This window comes from Euprymna scolopes, chromosome 35 (genome assembly GCF_053919585.1).
Source record: "Euprymna scolopes isolate OS-2025 chromosome 35, ASM5391958v1, whole genome shotgun sequence".
Taxonomy (NCBI): Eukaryota; Metazoa; Mollusca; class Cephalopoda; order Sepiida; family Sepiolidae; genus Euprymna; species Euprymna scolopes.
This window is the reverse complement of record NC_136516.1, coordinates 80,448,616-80,469,248: the sequence shown is the minus strand read 5'-3', so window position 1 is coordinate 80,469,248 and position 20,633 is coordinate 80,448,616. Positions and strand designations below refer to the sequence as shown.

General features: G+C 32.0%; 1 protein-coding gene and 1 pseudogene across 1 annotated transcript in view; both read right to left on the bottom strand.

Annotated features, from left to right (window-relative positions):
* Positions 1-20,633, bottom strand: part of LOC145259960 (uncharacterized) — a 358,155-nt gene that overhangs the window by 234,309 nt on the left and 103,213 nt on the right. The gene's annotated exons all lie outside the window — the stretch shown is intronic.
* Positions 16,741-16,878, bottom strand: LOC145260030 (U2 spliceosomal RNA; annotated as a pseudogene).

The window sequence follows — 20,633 nt, the reverse complement described above, 5'->3', positions numbered from 1 at the left end:
ATAATATTGTGAATCCTGAATGTTGTTATAATTCTTTTTCTATCCTTTGCAAATGATTCAAAGTTTAGTATGTTATTATGGATGATAACGCCTACCAGTTGTCAAGATTTCAGCTTGCCACAGTTGGTATTTCTAACAAATATCAGGCGCTACTGTATATATAAATTATTACAATTATTATAGCAATAATTTATATATATATATATATATATATATATATATATATATTGACGTAAATGACAAGAGTCAGTATTCTAAATTACAAGATGTTGACCATCTTACCTTTTATTTTTAAGTACGTTGAGATGCGCAATTATTGACAGTACCTGTTTCGTAGCCCTTGACTCATCAGAAAAAAAAGAAGTTATCAACTTTAAAAGAAAATAAAGGGATATGGGCATGATTACAAAATTCGAAATTGGAAGAGAAGTTGGAATTATTCTTCAATTTACTCCACCACAATTGAATTTTTGAATATATATATACACACACACGCATATATATATATATATATATATATATATATATATATATATATATATATACTAGTGAGGGTACCCGGCGTTTCCTGGGTTGACATGAAGTTCCGTTTGGAACACGCCTGCTATACTAATCATTTTTATAATGGATACCCCGACAACAATTCTAAAAATAAAAGGACGGATAAAAAAATGTAAATATAATCCCCCCCAAGAAGTACCTGATACCCTCCCCACCAGATACTTCGGCAGAAAGAATCACTGTCCTAAGAAAACTGACGATTTTGTGAATCTAAAAAAATAACGTTTATAAATATTAACACGTGCCTTTATTTTTTATTTTTTATAAGGGCACTTTTTTCACTGGCTTTTTTTTTTGTAAATAAAGAAAACTTTCGATTTGCTTTTTTTTTGAGGGTGGGGCCTTTTCGATTTGCTTTTTATTTTTTGTTTTATGTTTCTAATGTAATCCCCCCCCCAAGCAAAAATTGACTTTGTCGTATTCTGGGGTTGGCTTTGTCTATTAAATTGTTAGGTGACAGTACGGAATGGTCACATAAAAATAATTGCTGAATGTGTAGTTTAGCGGCGTAAATTATTTACAAACAAATTTTATAAAAACTATTTATTTTTATATAAAACACATTATTAGACCAAAAGGCTAAAATAAAGTCCAAAAAAAATTCTTTTTTATTATTTTTTTATCATTTTTTGTATTCGACTAAATGTACGACTATCGAAGCCGTTGTATTGCTTTTAAAATTAGGCCTTTCAAAGATTTGACAGACTGGCCTTTTTAAGGCCAAATTTGGCCTTTTTACACTCTATCATTACAAAAAAAAATATGACTTCCAAAAATATAGTTCATAGAATGTAATAAAGGCCAAATTTGACCTTAAAAAGGCTAATCAGTCAAACCTTAGAAAGGCCACATTTTAAAAGCAGTACAGCAGCTTCGATTGTCTTACATTTAGTCTAATAAAAATGATAAAATAATAATAAAAATGAAAGTTTTTGGGTCTAATAAAGTGTTTTATATAAAATAAATAGTTTTTATATGAAATAAATAGTTTTTATAATTTTTTATCTGCCAAATAATTTACGCCGCTAAACTACAGATTTTTCAAATAATTAAATTTATCGTTATTTTATGTTTCAAATGTAATTACCTCCCTCAACAGAATAACACAAATTGTATTTGTCATGTTTTACACCCCCCACAATCGCCAAACTGTAAAAAAATGCCAGAGGTGACATGTCTCGTTGAACGCTTGGTGGCCAAAACGTGGTTGCTAATTTTACGTTAAATTTATATAGAAAAGTGATCCCCAACTCTAAGATATTATTTTTTTTTCAAAATTTCTTCTTTCATAATATTTATAAAGGTTGTTTAAACGTATTAGGCAAAAAAGTTGATATTAATTTTTTTAGGGCTTAAACGACGCTGGTTCACGTCGTAAAAAATTACCTTTTTTAATTAGAAAGTTAAGTTTGTAATCGATGAGATTAACGCGAAAAAAGAAAAAAGTGTAAATTGTGGAATTTAGAGGGGGCTGCAGTAGATCTTAATTTTTTTAGGTGTTAAACGACGTTGGGTCACATCGTAAAAATTTACCAATTTTGAATAGACGTTTAAAAAATAATAAAACAAACAAATAAAATCTTTTTAGTTTTTTCGTAAGTGTTTATTTTTTTTTTTTTTTTAAATATAAAAAAAAAACAATAAAAGACAAACATTTTTCTATCTACACGGAATTATTTTTCCAGCTAGAAAGTTATTGAAATTACCAATTATTTTATTTGATGCGCGTTTCTTTTTCTATGCTTAGCATCTGGGGACAAATAAATCTAAAAAGTTAAAAAAAAAAGGTCGCTGTTGGAAACAATAATTCCAAATGAATTAAATTAAATATATTATCAATATAATTGTTGTCTAAAATTTATTAAATTTCAATTTTAAATAGAATACCTAAAACAATTATCTCGCTAAAATCATTAACTAAAATACCGATATTTAGTAAAACCGATTTTTTCATAATGTCATATGCAAACAAGGTGATCTTTTAATTGTATATTTTTGCAAGAATCATACTATATATAGAAGTAAATGAAAGATTAAAGTAAGACGCGTTTTGTATATATTAATAAAAATGTGAACAAACAAACAGACGGGGATACAAATTTATATGTATTAAAAAGTCATATTCTTGTGATTGTTTCTTTTTCCACGATTTGATTAATATGTACAAAAGGTACAAATAAATTTTCTATACGAAAAAGTACCTTCATTTGCATATAACATTTAAGAAAATCCATTTTAATAATTAGTTCCATGTTATTATTAGTTATTAATAATAATTTTTATTGTTACGTTTATGAATATAATTTGAACCTGATCCATTATTGATTTAATTCATGTTTAATTTATTTTTAATTATTAACGGTCATCAGTTGCGTTTAAAAAAAGGAAGGGAGCTATGAGAGTTATTTCTTGTTTTATTTGCATGAGTAAATGTGGGTTGATTTTATGTGTCCATAAATCTAACAAGTGGTCCACTTTCAGGAAAATTGTAGCAAGTAAGGATATTCGGTGTATTTTTTTTTTATAGTATGTGAGTAAATCATCCGCCAGGCAATATGTTTTGACTCTGCAATGCTAGGATTATACAGCTACTATATATATATATATATTGTTATTGTTGTTATTTTTCAAGCGATACATACGGTTAATATTGGCTCCGGAGCTCATTTTTTTTATTTACTTAGAAAGTCGCCCTTTTTAATTTGGACGTATATAACATTGTTATTTATTTATTATTTTTAAAACAGTAATCTATGTACACGCGTGTTTCAAGGTCATTACCTCTCATCAGCGTAGTTTAACTGTTCTAGGGATCGAACCTGAGACCATGTTTACCACAGTCCGGTGCCTTAACCGTTAGGCCATAATCCCTAGATTAATTATGCTGTTTATTTTTATCGCTTATACAGCTATACAATATATATATATATATATATATATATATATATATATATATATATATATATATATATATATATATATATATATATATATATATATATATATATATATGCAGCTATACAATATATATATATACATATATATATACATATATATGCAGCCATACAATATATATATATATATATATATATATATATATATATATATATATATATATATATATATATATATATATATACAGCTATATGTGTCGGAACGACTAATCGGACTCGGGAATCGGAAAAATCGAAACTTTTAGGGGTATTGGAATCCGAAAATGTAATACTTACTTTCCGATGCCAATAAACGATTCTTTTAATTTTTTTTTAAACATTTAATTCCGTTAAAAGCCAAATCTTCCACTGTTGGTAGTAATAATAAAATAATCAATATTTATTGATTTTTAACTAATGGTAAAACTAAAATCTATAGATCATCATTTACAAGTGTGCTTTTCACGCTTGAGAAAATATTTGCACATATAATATTTTTACGATAATTATGGAAAAATAACTACTTCATAGTTAAATATGTAGAGTTTATAAAGAATTGGAATCGGTAATTGTATCGGTATCGGGAATTTAGTAAATAATAGTATCGGAATCGGGGAAAATATTGGAATCGTCCCATCACTAACATCTCTATGTCTCTCTCTCTCTGTCTGTCTGTCTCTCTATTTCTCTAAGTATATATATATATATATATATATATATATATATATATATATATATATATATATATAAAATAAAAAAATTACAATTAAATTTAACGAACTTTCTTGGATTTACATTTTTGGATTTTACCGCCATTGGATACCTTACTTTCACCAGACTATCCATTCACGTGAAATCACTTTTTCTTCACCATATTCCCTCTGCTTCACTTTTTGTTATCAAGTAAGATCTTTGACTTACTTGCAGTTTCATCAAATACTTGTGTATGCAAAATCCGATCCCGCATTTTGCTAATTCCTACCCTCTGATGAGAAGGAAAGTATTTCTTCGAAACTCCGCGGATTAAGGACTATCCACTTATGAAGTGTTTTCTTTTCAGATTGGAAAGTGTTCGACTGAGCTGCAGTCTATGGTCCCCCCTCGCCAAACTTTCACAAGAAACACTCGTCTAGCTGAAAACACTATCAATAATTCCCCCCACTCTTTATCTTTGCCTAAACCTAAACGTAGCTTCCATGAACAAAGCTTCTTTCTTAGAACTGCACGTCTGTGGAATTGTCTTCCATTTTCCTGCTTTCCGGCTGACTACAATATGGTTGTCTTCAAGTCTAACGTAAACAAGTTCTTGATGAACCGTTCCATATAAGTTAACAAATTTACTGAATTTCCATTACTAACGATTACTATATTGTCGAATTTCTACTGTACACTCTTTAACCCTTATCCTCGAGAGAATGGCCTCATGGCCTTGATAATGTGGTGATTCCTGTGTAAAAAAATGTTTTTAACTCTTTTTCAAAGTGTTTTTTAACATGTTTTATTAACTATTTGCTCTTATATATATATATATATATATATATATATATATATATATATATATATATATATATATATATATACTAGCAAGGTGGGGCGCCCGGCTTTGCCCGGGCGTAAAATACGCTTAAATATATTTGAATTTGTTTGGATTTCGTATATATTATTATAGTCATGATTTTAAAAGTAAAAAAAAAGTATTTAAGGCCATCAGCTAGAATCGAAACCGTAGCATACAATACTGGTGACGTTTTCACTGTACCAATGTGACATGCATATAAAGCGATTAAAAAATTAAAAATAAACTAAGATGAATGTACAAAATGTTTAAAGTTTTTGAAAATTTTGACCCATTTTTTGACCCCTTACAGACAAATTTAATTGGCTTAAGACCCATAAAAGAACGGCCGGTAAAAATCAAATCATTTGAGACCCCTAACGCCGCTCTGCGACTTTTAGTTTCGGAGGAGATAGAGTTTGAAAATATGGAGACAAACAGACAGACAGACAAACTGGCAAACATGTAGCCATTTATATATTAGATATAAACGTGCACATTTTTAAGTGTTATTTCAAATATTTCACTGGCTTTTCTCACTCACATTTTCCTGATTAATAAATTAAACCCGAATGCAACCTATGACGGAATGAATTACTTCATTTAGCATATAATACGGTTATATACTTTTATTATTGTGAATTCATCATTTAATCTTTGCGTTCACGTCACCCAGTTTAAATAGAATGGGGTTAGTAGGCGTGGTTGAAATTAACGCAAGGGTCGGTTAATTGCATAGAAATGCCATTTTGTAATCGTAATCATATCTATCCACCTGTAAAGTACACGCATTCATAAATACATGATCTCATCCGCCCTTCTATAATAAAGATCAATGTGTATTTATTTGTATGTATTTATATGATGGAATATTATATAGACGTCTCGAAACACAAAAGTCAGCGAAAAAAAACCCCCAAAAGTACAGGCCGTTTTATTCTGGTTGTTTTTGCAAGACAAAGACCCCCCCCCCCCAAAAAAAAACAAAAAACAAACAAACAAAAAACAGATAGACCAAGACGACTATGGAACTTTCTTGCACAAATCCAAATGAGAAATAAGAACTACAATTTGAAAAATTGAAAAATTACAAAAAAACGGTCATTAAGCAAGAACATTCGGTGCTGTTCAACAATGTCTGTCTAAATGAAAACATGCTGCCTAAATACACAATATATATATATATATATATATATATATATATCTATATATCTATATATATATAAATGAACTGTAAATATAATTTCTAAATAAAAGTTAAAATAATTCTATTACAACAAAAAATTAATAGCATGGAGCTAATTATTGAAATGGATTTTATTTAATCTCGCCAAAGAAAATACGACATGGTTCCATTTCCGTTTCATGAAAACCGGCTTTCTTTTTTTTGTTGCAGATCATCTACTAGTTAGCTAGTTGTGTACAAATCCCAAGAGAGATAGAAACCTTCTATAAAGTCTGAATGTTCAACGAGTGAGATCGGATATGCGCCACTGTACAACCGATGCTCTCTACCGATCCAAGTCATGACAACAGGCCTATTGCTATATAGTTGAAATTAATTAAATGAACACACACACACACACACGCACGCACGCACACACACACACACACACGTGTGTGTGTTCATTTAATTAATTTCACACACACACACGTGTATGTGTGTTTGTGTGTGTTTTCATTTAATTAATTTCAAATATATTAATAATATGAATCCAAAACCTAATATTTTAAACGGCTCAGTACATAGATAGAACTGTTCTTTTCTAAATCGAATTATATAAACTTTAAGAATGACCACGTGAAATCGACTAACGTCTCGACTACGTTTCTTTAATTCTCTTTGGCTCCCTCTTATATATATATATATATATATATATATATATATATATATATATATATATATATATATATATATATACTAGCATGGGGACCCGGCGTTGCCTGGATTGACATGAAGTTCCGTTTGAAACACGCCTGCTATACTAATCATTTTCATCATGGGTTACGTGGATACCCCCACAACAATTTCAAAAATTAAAAAACAGATAAAAACATGTAAATGTAGTCGCCCCCCAAAAGAAGCAAATATCGAAAAAATTGGCTTAAAACATTAATTCTTTCACCTTGAACTGGGCACTTTTCTACAGGAAAGGGTCTCTTTTTTCGCCGATATATTCAAAGGCATTGGCTCTTTTCGATTATATAAACTTAATTTAAAACTACGTCACTTCCGGTTTGGCAAGTGACGGAACAGCAAAAACGTCACGTTTTTTCCACCTTCTTTTCCTCCTTCGCAGTACAAGTTCGAGCCTGCTTGCCTACTACCACTTTTTTGGCGCTCGCAATTTTCCTTGTTTATTTTTATTAAAAAAAACAAAATTCTTACATACACTTCCACTTTCTTTTTCGCCTTCGCGTCACGGGTTCAATTTTACCTGCCTACTACCAGTTTTTTTATTACTTTATTTTCTATGCTCAACACACACCTCCAAATACCCGAGCAACGCCGGTGACACAGGCTAGTATATATATATATATATATATATATATATATATATATATATATATATATATGTGTGTGTGTGTGTGTGTGTGTATGTGACTTTTGACATATATATATATGATATATATATATATGATATATAAATATATATATATATATATATATGAGATATAAATATATATATATACGACTTTTGATATATCTATATATGATATATATATTATATATATTTATATATATATATTATATATTATATATATTATATCTATATATATAAAAATATAATTCTTGGTTTCGTTCAAAGTGAATAAAACCATATTTCTACGTTACCAATTTAATTGAAATTTTCAGAAAATCTAACTGTAAAGTCAAGAAATGTTTGCATGTTATTAAAATAAATTAAGATCGTAAATTATAAAAAATATATTAAATAAAATAAAAATATTTTTCGCTACTGCGAGACTGTCCGTCATTTCATTTCCGGTAGAAATTAGCCTTTCACGTGCACCACACGTTGACGACATTCGAATTACAACATTTAACTATCTATTTAATAGATGGGTAAAAAAAATCCCTATTTTTTTAAATTATATATATATATATATATTTGTACTTTAACCTTACGATTGAATAAAAAACATATCAACAAAACTTTAATTAAACCTGGAAATACGATTTAAAAAATAGCAGGATCGGTAAGTGCACTAGCATCATTTGTTTATCTTAATTTTTATTTTTAAAAGCTTTCCTGTCGAAGCCTACCTAAAATAAATTTGTCTAATTCTTAATTTCTTATGTTATTGAAAAAAAAAAAGCATCCCGGAATTTTGATTAAATTTTCCATTCAGGCCCGTCTCACGTTCGTATATAACAAAATACATTTTTGGGTGGCCGTTGAGTTCCATAGCTACCAGCAGACTTGAAATAGCGCGGATCGGTACTTGCACAAGTACCATTTGTTTATCTTAATTTTTTATTTTTAAAAGCTTTCTTGGCGAAGCCTACCTAAAATAAATTTGTCTAATTCTTAATTTCTTATGTTATTGGAAAAAAAAGAATTACTCCACCCTCGATAATTCCTCTAAAATTACCGCTCTTATAGGGGTTTGGGGTAGCTGAAAACGAAAATAACGTTTATAATTAAGGCAATCGAGTAGTTTGCAAGATATGAAGAAATGTTAGTTTAAAAAAGTGGAGGATCACTTTTATGGACATGCACGTTCGATGAATAATAAAACGTATGAAAAAGACCTCGTTACCGTTACACTACTGGAAACTAGTTAGGGAAAACAAAGCACCAAAGATAGAATGGAAAATTATTTGGAAAGCCAATACTTGCCACTCATTAAACTCGCAATGTCCGTCGAAAAAACTTGAGTAACAAGGTTTAACGACAGGGACAAACTATTAAATATAAAATAAGAAACTGCTATATCCTGCAAACATTTCAAAATATACGCTTTTAAAGAACTTTAAGTTATGAAGATCTGAACTACTACTATAACAACAACCTCCATCATACCCCCCCACAAAAGGATAAGTGATGTCATGATTATGATTCTATTCAATTGATTACATAAGTTCTGTTAATATTCTACTATCTCTAGGTGTATAATATTACTAATCTGAAAAAAATTCTTGTATAAATATATCTAAACCAACGAATGATCAAGAAGTTGGGCGAAATTCTAAATAATATATACATGTGTATGTATGTATGTATGTATGTATGTATATGTATATATACGTATATATATGTATATATATGTATGTGTATATATATATATGTGGTGTATGTGTATATATATATATATATGTATGTACGATTTATGAAATAAGGTAAGTTCAATAATAATATAAACACATTTAATGTTCGGGGTTTGTTGTTATATATCGTTATATATCTGTCTAAAATTTGAGGGAGTAGTTACTCGATCTGAGGATAGATCTATGGACTTCAATGGGCATTCACTACTAGTTTTTTATGTGGAAAAAGCGTACAATCTACGAGAAATAGCAAGTGGGTGGGTGCGCGTAATATAATTGTGTAAACTTCAATTCAGGTATATGCGTACAGGGTGTTGGTAAAAAAGTTACGTATAAAACATGTTCACATCTATATCTATATATATATGCATCATGTATGTATGTATGTATGTATGTATGTATGTATGTATGTATGCATGCGTGTATGTATCTTTATATGTCTATGTGAACTATTGGAATCCGTTATCTAATATAAGGGTATTTATTCGATGGGGTTATCATACTGCCAAAGATAGAGTGCACTTTATTAAATACATTTTTGACCATTAATTAATATAAAGTTTATAGCATCTTAAATTAACTATAGAAAATTAACTATAACTAAAACGAATTAATACTATCAAGGGGCTAAAGATGCACGAAATCGTAGTTATATGATGCATAGATATATGTGTAAGTATATAGTTGTGTGTCTATATGGGTGTATGTTTATATGTATGGGTGTGCGGTTGTGCCTGTATATATGTATATTTATGTGTGTGTGCGGTTGTGCCTGTATATATGTATATTTATGTGTATATATATATATATATATATGTGTATACATATACATATATACACACATAAATATACATATATACAGGCACAACCGCACACCCATACATATAAACATACACACATATAAACATACACCCATATATATATATATATATATATATATATATATATGTACATATATATCTATATATCTATGCATGCATATGTGTGTTATGTGTGTATTGTGTATATATCTCTGCGGGGTTATGTATATATGTATATGTGTATCTGTATGTACATGTATATATAATGTATATATATAGGTATGTGTTGGTTGGTTGGTTGTTTTTATTTTACGGCATATCAACTCTTTTCGGATTATTTAATGCCGAATCCAAAGATTTTGAAGAACAATTTTTTTAATAGAATATATTTGTTGTTTTCAAGTCGGTTTCTATTCAACCCATAGTTGGAACCCTAACAGGTACTACCACTCTGGGTCAGAGTGGACCTGGGAGCAATGGCAATTAAAGGGTGGCTCCACACTCCCCAAAGCCCACAAGCTGGGGCCTTACCATTGGATATAGTTTAAGGTCATATCCAGGACCCCCATTGAGGGACTTTTACCCTCTGCAGGGGGGCAGTCGGTGTATTCTAATGCCCCACCGACAGGGCCATATGTATGTGTATGTGTGTATGTATATGTGTATGTATATGTGTATATATATGTATATCGAAAGGTAAATGTGATTATTTTTGTATATGTATAAAATGCCATCTTTCGTATTTCTTTGTTTTTACATTATATATTTCCTCGCAAGCTTACGTAGTGGATCATAATGTTGAAAATACGCAATTTTTTAATACTAACTATTGATTAATTAGAGTTAGGTCTCCATGTATGTCAACGATAATTATTTATACGTTTGTATACATATATATATATATATATATGTGGGCATGTGAGTTGGTATATGTAGATATGTATGTGTATGGGTGTGTATGTGTGTGTATATATATGTATATATACGTATGTATATATATATGTGTATATATATATTTGTACATTTATGTATGCCTATGTGTGTATTAGTATGTATCTGTTTTATATGTATGTCTATATGTATGCATGTGTGTATATGTAGATTTATATGTAACTTTCATGGAGTGTATTTAGTGCTCAACATGTACATGAAACTTTATGTGAGAGTGTATGTTTTTTTTCCGCTATAAATGTAATAACTTAGTGGAAATTTCATGCTAAATGACTTTATTATCTAGATTAATAAATCATAGCTTTATGTTCTGTGTCGAAATAGTTTCCACCGTGTGTGTGTGTGTGTGTGTGTGTGTGTGTGTAAGTAAATGTGCTATGTATGTATATGTATATATAGAAATATATCTATCTACTTATTGATTTGTAAATCGCCACTTGTGTTCGTCTTATTCCAACAACAACGACTATATCTCATTCCTCGCATTGTGATAGCCTTCTAATTCTCTACTACATACCTATCCCACACAATGCTTCAAGCAAACTACATATCAAGTATATGTATATGATTTTATGTATACGTATATATTATACGTGTATGTATATGGTTATATATGTATATATATGTGTGGGTATAAGTACGTGTATACGTATATATATATATATTATATGCATATGTATTTACGTTTGGTGTAAATATATGGATATGTATGTGTAGATGTATATGTATGTGTGTATATCTATGCATATATGTACGCAGATGTATGCGAGTCTATATATCTATGCATGTATGTATTGCATTTTATATTTTTTGGTTTTCTTACACTTTTATATTTTATATTTATGTGCGTTGTATATGTGTGAAGAAATATACTAAAGGTGTACATCACCTCCTGTATATTTATGTGTATGTATATTTTCGAAATATGCGTGTGTGAAAATCGGAAATATCGGTTTGTCCATACTGGGTGGCCGTTTGCAATTGTTGACAACTTCAAGTTTGACCGTGTGTTATAGGCGACATATTGGCGGACTTCTCAAGTAATTTATAATGCTACACCGGAGAGTAGATACTTAATTTTAAGGTTATAATAATAATAATAATAATAATAATAATAATAATAATAATAATAATAATAATAATAATAATATCCCTACCGAAGTCAAGATGAGAAAAACTAAAAGCCTGAGATAAATGGATTGATCAGAGGCCATGTCTTTCTTATCCTCCCCCAGACCCATCCCACCCCTATTCTATGACAAGATTCTAATTTTGTAAGTGATATAAGAAAATGTTTTTGTATCTTGAGTTTCAGTTGTCGAGGGAAATTCTTGGCCTGAAGAAATTCTTGGCCCAATAACGGGTGATTACAGAAACATGCATGCACATATATAGCCTTCAATGTTTGTATAAATAAATTATATATATATATATATATATATATATATATATATATATATATATATAAGCCACTATGAAATAATGGGGATCATTAAAGGAGGGCAAATAATAAAAGAAGAATAGGGAAGACAGAAGAGAAAGTAGAGAAGGAAACAGAGGAGATGATGAGAAGCATTTAGCTACGAAATGCCATAGCCTAAATTTAACTTTCTCTTCAGCTTTTCCTTATTGTTCTGAGGTTATAATAAACTTATATATAACTAATTTTTATTCCTATATATATATATATACATATATATTTATATAGGTATATATATATATATATATATATATATATATATATATATATATATATATATATATATATATATATATGTATATATATATATCATTATCCTCTCTATTTTTCTTTACCATCCTCTCTCCACCTCCACCTCCCTATATCCATATATCTCCACCCACGCCTACCTAAATCTGCTACCCCCACACAATACAATCTAATGTATTCTAACCTTCAAAACGGAAATATTGCTAATATCCGTCTCCCTTCCACTTATTATCTCCTACCCCCTTTTTTGCTCGTATTTCTTCTAAAACAGTTCTTCCTAATACTAACAACCCTTTCTGTAAGATCCAACATTCGAAACATATGTAACCAAACAGATAAAACGGTAATAAAAAAATGAAACATATATTTGCTCTGCAATAGTATTGAGCACTCTCTTCAGATTTTTACTAATTACCAGTTTTACCATATATATATATATATATATATATATATATATATATATATATATATATATATATATATATATATATATATACAGTTCCCCACAAAAGTTTTCAATACACATTTGAAACTGTCAGTTTTTGTATTTCTATATTCCAAATGGTAATGAAACTTTGTATAAACATAGAAAATGTATTGAAACTAAGATAGGAACAGTGGGAAAAATAAAAAATAATAATTTAACACAACGCGAAAAGAAAACTCAATAATTAGCAACGCAAAAGTTTACAACACATTTACAAAACAATATCTAGTATTTTGTAGCATAACCATTATTGTTGATTACAGCATGCAGACGTTTTGAGTAATCTCCTACGAACTTCTTGCGTGTGTCTTTTGTTATTTTATTCCATTCTTCCACACAAATTCTCTCCAATTCTCGGAGATTTGAACGTTCTCTTCTATGGACCCGTAATTTCAATTCTCTCGATAAATTCTCTATAGGGTTGAGATCGGGAAAATTGACTAGGCCACTTTAAAACATTTACTTTATTTGAATTAAACCAATTTTGCGCGAGTTTCGCAGTGTGTTTGAATGGTTATTATGTTGAAAGATGCAGTCTGATTTCAATTTGATCAAATTCACATTTTCTTTAAGGATTTTCTCCAAGATACTCCTATAAAGTACTCCATTTATTTTTCCTTTTATTATTTCCACTTTTCCTACACCCCCTGCACTAAAACAACCCCAGATCATAATGGATCCCCCTCCAAATTTTACTGTTGGAATGGGTTTTTTTGACTGGTATTCAGCACTTTTTCTCCAAATTATCGGTGTTTTTGGAGTGCCAAACACGTCAATTTTGGTCTCATTTGACCAAAGAACGTTTTGCCAAAACTCTAGAGGCTTGCTTACATACACATTTGCAAAATGAAGGCTAGCACAAACATGCTTTAGCTTAAGAAGGGGAGTTTTCCTGGCTGATCTAGAGAAACTAATCTATAATATAAATCTCACCTGTCTGTTTAAATGTATGCATGCATGTATGTATGTATGTATTTATGTATGTATGTTTGTATGTATGTATGTTTGTTGTATATCTGCCTAAAACTTTCGACAAAGGCGACGGATTTTCACGAGATAGGCATCATTTTAGCGTTCGACCCTTTGGACGACTAATATTGAAAAATTGGCCCAAAACATTAATTCTGTCACTCTTAACTGACACTTTTCTACAGGAAGGGGTGTTTTCTTTCGTCGATATTTTCGAAAGTCATCGCCTCTTTTCGACTGTCTAGCCTTAATTTAAACACACGTCACTTCCGGTTTGGCGATGGGCGCAACAGTAAAGACATCACCTTTTTTTCACGTTCTTTTCCCCTTTCACGATACGGATTCGAGCCTGCCTACCTACTACCACTTTTTTTTTTCTCCAAACATCCGGGCAACGCCGGGCATCCAGGCTAGTCTAAAATATATCAATTTCCGTGATTTTAAATTTAAACATCAGTACGCAGGTGTGGTTGAACTAATTGTAAGCGTTTGTTTATGTGCGTAGAAATGCCATTTCGCAACCGTAATCATGTGTTTACGCACTCGTAACACTACACACATCGATAAGTACACCATCTCATTATTAATCATTTGATTAATAACTGAATCAGCCTGAAAGCGGCCAGATTCGTTGTGGAGTCATTCCTCGTATTCAGATTTGAAATTACTGTTTGGGCGTTGGCGGTTCGCGCATCAAAGCGTCGCTCAACGAAGCGTATCCGTTTCGGCGACTCCTCCGCTCAACGCACCCAGATTCGTCGAACGATTACGTCTTTGCGACCTTCTATTCGGTATCAGTTACTTTAGAAGCGCTACAGCAACAACAAAAAGAAACAGCAACGCCCTGACTTCCTTTCCTCTTTCACCTGGACGTATATTCTGAAACATTCAGGAAAACGACCCGCTGGCGAACAAGGTAGACATATTCCTACCACAACTATAAAAGTATACATATATTAACTTATATCATATACATTAAAAGACAAATCAAAACAAGTATTCATATTATTACTATAAAAATGATGAGTCGTTGAGTCGCCCATTGAGCAACATTCTATTTCTATAATGAGACCCTTCTTTCTTTTTTCTAGATTTTTCTTTGTGATTTTTCTTTCTTTTCTCTCTTTTTTAAAAAAATTTTTCCAGTTTTAAGAGCTCTCTTTTTTCTCTTTGCTGATAAGACTGTTATTTTATATAAACATTAGTAAGTCCTTCGAAAACATGCTTGCCTTGCCTCATATAGCAACTTTAGAGAGAGAGAGAGAGAGAGAGAGAGAGAAAGAGAGAGAAAGAGAGAGAGAGAGAGAGGGAGGGAAGAGAGAGAATTTCAAAGAGTGAGAAAGATAGATTTAAGGAGAGGGTGATTTGCAGTTAGCTTAACATAGGGAGTAAATCCAATTCCACCACAGGGGCATTTTGGCAAGGTAGGGAAAAAGCCTTGAACGAACGCGATAAATGTAGAAACACTCTTACCACAACTACCACAGCAATCACTTCGAATAAAAAGAAAGATAAAACATTACTCTACACTAGCAAAACCAGTGGATATTTCACAGCAGTATCCTTCATATTTAATATATTGCAGCTGGGCATTCTGTGGACGCTCAGCGTGAATGGTTGGTTGGCTGGTTGGTTGTTTTTGTTTTACGGCATATCAACCTTTTTCAGGTTATTTAATGCCGAATCTAGTTATTTTGAGGAACGATTTTTAATGGAGTATATATATATATATATATATATATATATTTAAGTCAGATTCTATTCAACCCATAGATGGGACCCTAACAGGTACAACCACTCCGGGTCAGAGTAAATATGGGAGCAATGGCAATTAAAGAGTGGCTCCACACTCCCCAAGGCCCGCAAGGTGGGGCCTCACCATCGGATATAGTTTTAGGTCATACCCAGGACCCAGCGAGAATGGAGAGCCACGATATTATTATAGCCGTTTTGTTACAAGTAAAAGTATTTATCTAAATAATCTGATTAATGTACTGTCAGAAGATATCTTGTTATCGTGGTTTATCTCCAATATCGGTGTAGAGGTATGTGACATATTTCCATTGCATGGAACGGAAACCTCACAATATCATTATACTATATATAGACAAAACAGATACTATCCTTGGATCCTAGCCAGAAGACCAAGAAGGTATATTTTAGTTAAACGTATGGCCCAAAAGTGACATCATTTTTAACAAGGCCGATAGCCATTAGTCCCGTGTTCTCGTGCAATGAATGAATGTGTGAATGTAGGATTGACATGAAATTCTTAAAAATAAACTAAAATGACCGAAAAATGGGCTGAAATTACTTAAATAAATAAAAAGTAAATGACTTAGAATGACTTTAATGACATTAAGGATAAACTGAATGACCTTAAGAATGACTTGAATGCTTAAAAAATAACTGGAATCCTTAAAAAAAAAACTTGAATGATCTGGAGAATGACTTGAATGGCTTTGAGACTGACTGGTTGTAAAGTGGGTGATCATTTTACATTAAATTAATACAGAAAAGTGATTCCCCACTTTATATCACAAAGTTACAAACATAAGTACAGCATGTAGTAAGAACAGATACTACACTTTGATCTTGGCCAAAAGGCCAAGAAAAGGGTATTTATTTGCTCCCCCACCGAGCAAATTAGGCACAAGGCCGATTTTTAATGTGAGGCGTCAAGGGGAAATGGGGACCAACTTACCTGGGAGTAGGGGATCTGGATAATGACAATTGGTATGAAGGGTTTCCCCTACATTGACCAAGGTCTTATATGTGGGGTTACCCCTACATATGGTCTTTGCTTGCAGTATCTGCCGGAACAGATACTACACTTTGATCTTGGCCAGAAGGCCAACAGGGTATTTATTTGCTCCCCCACCGAGCAAATTAAGCACAAGGCCGATTTTTTATGTGAGGAGTGAAGGGGAAATGGGGACCAACTCCCCGGGGAGGAGGGGAGCTGGATAGTGACAATTGGTATGAAGGGTTGCCCCTACATTGACCAAGGTCTTATATGTGGGATTGCTCCCACATATGGTCTTTGCTTGCAGTATCTGCCGGAACAGATACTACACTTTGAGATCTTTGATCTTAGCCAAAAGGCCAAGAAAAGCTTAAAAAGCTAAGAACAGCATCTATTGAAAACAGACCTTTGATCTTAACCAAAAAGGCCAAGCACAAAAGTGTTACAGACAGACCGACCGACCGACGGAGTAACTTATAGAATCGCTTGCACGCGACTAAAAATATTTAAATTAATTTTTTTTACATTGCGTCTTCGGTGATCAGGAGATCCTATTTACTAAAATGGAGGATAGAAGGTGTTAACATACTACGAACATTAATTTAGCGTCTCTATATACTAATTTAATGTTTGTAGCGTGTTATCACCTTCTATCCCCCTTTTTAATAAGTAGGATTTCAAAATCCTTATAATCTGAAACTTATAATCTGGAAACTGTGACACACGTACGTTAAAGTACAACGGTATTAATCATTCAAACACGACCGAGCTGTAATATATGGTTAAGTAGCAGTTTTTGTCATTTAGAACTGCTTTAAAGCTTCACCGCTCACTCATTTTTCGACCAAATTTCAAACAATTATTACAGTTTATAAATCACCTTCTCAGCTATATTGTGAAGAATTTTCTTTGAATTTTTCTTCAGTAAAACAAAAGTTATGATGAATTTTCTGGTGTTAAAAATCGTAAAAAAATGTAAGGAGGTGAGCGACGTTTTTTATGACTGGTTTCCATAGCAACCACGTCGCTTCACTGCTGTCGCGATAAGAGAAGTAACAAGTAAAACAGAGAAAATGAAAGCATGAAAGGGAGATAATTGAGGGGTGGGTGGGTTAAAAGCAGACGGGTGCCGTACATTGTTATTACATACGTGTTTATGGGGGCAAAAAAAAATAAGACTGAAATTAAACAAAGAGCAAATAAATTTATTGGAAGCCTGAAAAAATCATGGATTACGATAGAAAAATGCGAGCATGAAAAGTGATATGGTTAAGCTTAAACATGGAAGAGTAAAGGGCTAGTTGTTAAAACTGGAAAAGAAAAGGACAAGATATTCTAGTAAAAAATAATGCATTCTGATGTAGATGACTGTGAATGTTTCCTCAAATTCCTTAATCAACATTGGACAAGTCAAGAAATATTTGTGCGAGGAGTACCTAATTACCGCTGACAGGAAAGTTATACATGAAGCAAGTCTAACAGTGTAGGGTAAATCCAGCCTCACCCCCTCCATGGGGGGCACCCCGAAAGGATAAAAATATAGCTAAGAGCGAGGTAAACGAAGAAATGCAACTATTAGATAAATTCTTATTTCTGAAGCCACTTCATGTAAGAAACTAATGATAGCGAAAGATGATTATTAGGACTATGACAACAGCACATTCTTTTCACACACACACACACATATTATAAAGCGTATTTTACGACCCAACAAGGCTGTGTGCTCCCCCCCATCCGCTATATATATTATTATGCCTATGATAACAGCATATTCTTTTCATTGTTTTTACTCTCGAGTATATGTCCGACACAGTAAGACACAGTTAATCAACCAAGGATCACATCACTCTACATAAAAACATATAAGATATCAATGGATACATACCTGAGAATCAAAACAAGGAAAAGAATATGCTGCTGTCACAGCTCTAATAATTATCACAAAGATATAAAAAACCTATTGTTAATGATCTTGAAAAGAGTAAGGCTATAGGTAGGAGGAAAACAGTCAGCAGCAAGAGAGTTCCACAAACCTGCAATTATTATAAAGAAGCTATTGGAATTGGTAGATTTAATACGATGAGGTATCAAAACAGCGACTCAGTGGTAACCTCTAGACGAAAGGTTCTCAATCTTTTTTTAATCATGACTTTCTTTTCTTTATTTCTATATTTTGGTGAACCCTTATAACATATTTTATTTTGTCAGTAATGTAAAGAAAACCAAAGAGCATATATCAACAGTTTATTTTGAAGGAAGACTGAACCGATATTAACGTTACATGTACCATGGGGGTCCATATGGACCCCGGTTGAGAACCATTGCTCAAACCAATGGTTCTCAACTTTTTTTTACTCATCGACTCCTTTTCCCTTCTTTTTTTCTTGGTGGACTCCTTCATAACTATTGGTCATAAGACAATCTTTTATTTTTAACTAATATAAATTTTGAGGTTTTAATAATCAAAGAAACATTATATAATTAAGCTTTATTTTTAAATGAAGACTAATTCAATGGAAATAAAGTATTCTACAACAACTATAATAATTATGATAATAATGATAATAAGTAATTATAATAAATTAGAGTGATAATAATTCTTCACCAATATCTTGTATTACAATATTACAAATTGTCACTATGTAATGTAATCTGGGAAGGCTTATTTCCACTCAAATCCCAGTGAAGACCAATGACCGCTGCCAGCGAGAAACCAATGATAAGCGGCTGTTGCAATAACACAAATTAATTTGCAAATGTTATTGAAAGAGGTGGAGAGTACTGGAAAACCGGGAAGACTTGTTGTCACTCAGCTTCCAGAGAACACCACAGGTTGCTTTCAAGGAGAGAGTTTGATGACTTGTGTGAAAGCTCGCTGTGAGGCAACAATGATGATAATAATAATAATAATAATAATAATAATAATAATAATATGATGATGATGATGATGAAGAAAGTCCAAATAGTACCGATAATACTAGGAGCACTAGGAACAATTCCGAAAAACTTCGAAAAACGAATGTCAGAAATTGGAATCAGAGGAATAACTGTAAAAGTACAACGACTAACGATAATGAAAACGACTGAAATAATAAGGAAAACCCTTGAATGCGGAGAATAATACAAGACAATATAACGAATAAGCGTTACAGGGAATGAAGAACACCGAAACTGCATATTTACAAGTTCTACACTCCCCATCATGCATTATCCCCATTGTATCATCACCGATCCCCACCCCCAAAAAATGATACCAAAGGGCCGAGAAGGGTCAATAAGGATTGAAAGACCGAGGAGCGAGCGCCAACCAGACCTCGGCTGGACAAGCGCAAAGAGAACCGGGACCTTGGGGAGGCTGAGTGCCACTCAAATTCCAGTATAAACCAATGGCCATTACCAGCGAGAAATCAATGGTAAGCGGCTGTTGCGATGATACAAATTCATTTGCAAATGCTATCGAAGGAGGTGGAGAGGGCTGGACGTCTGGGGAGACTTGTTGTCACTCAGCTTCCAGAGAATAACATAGGTTTCCAATCAGATCGTTTGTTGACTTGTGTGAAAGCTCCATGTGAGCCAATAATAATAATAAATAGCTGTACAAGAAAACGTGATTAGCATCAACTGCACCA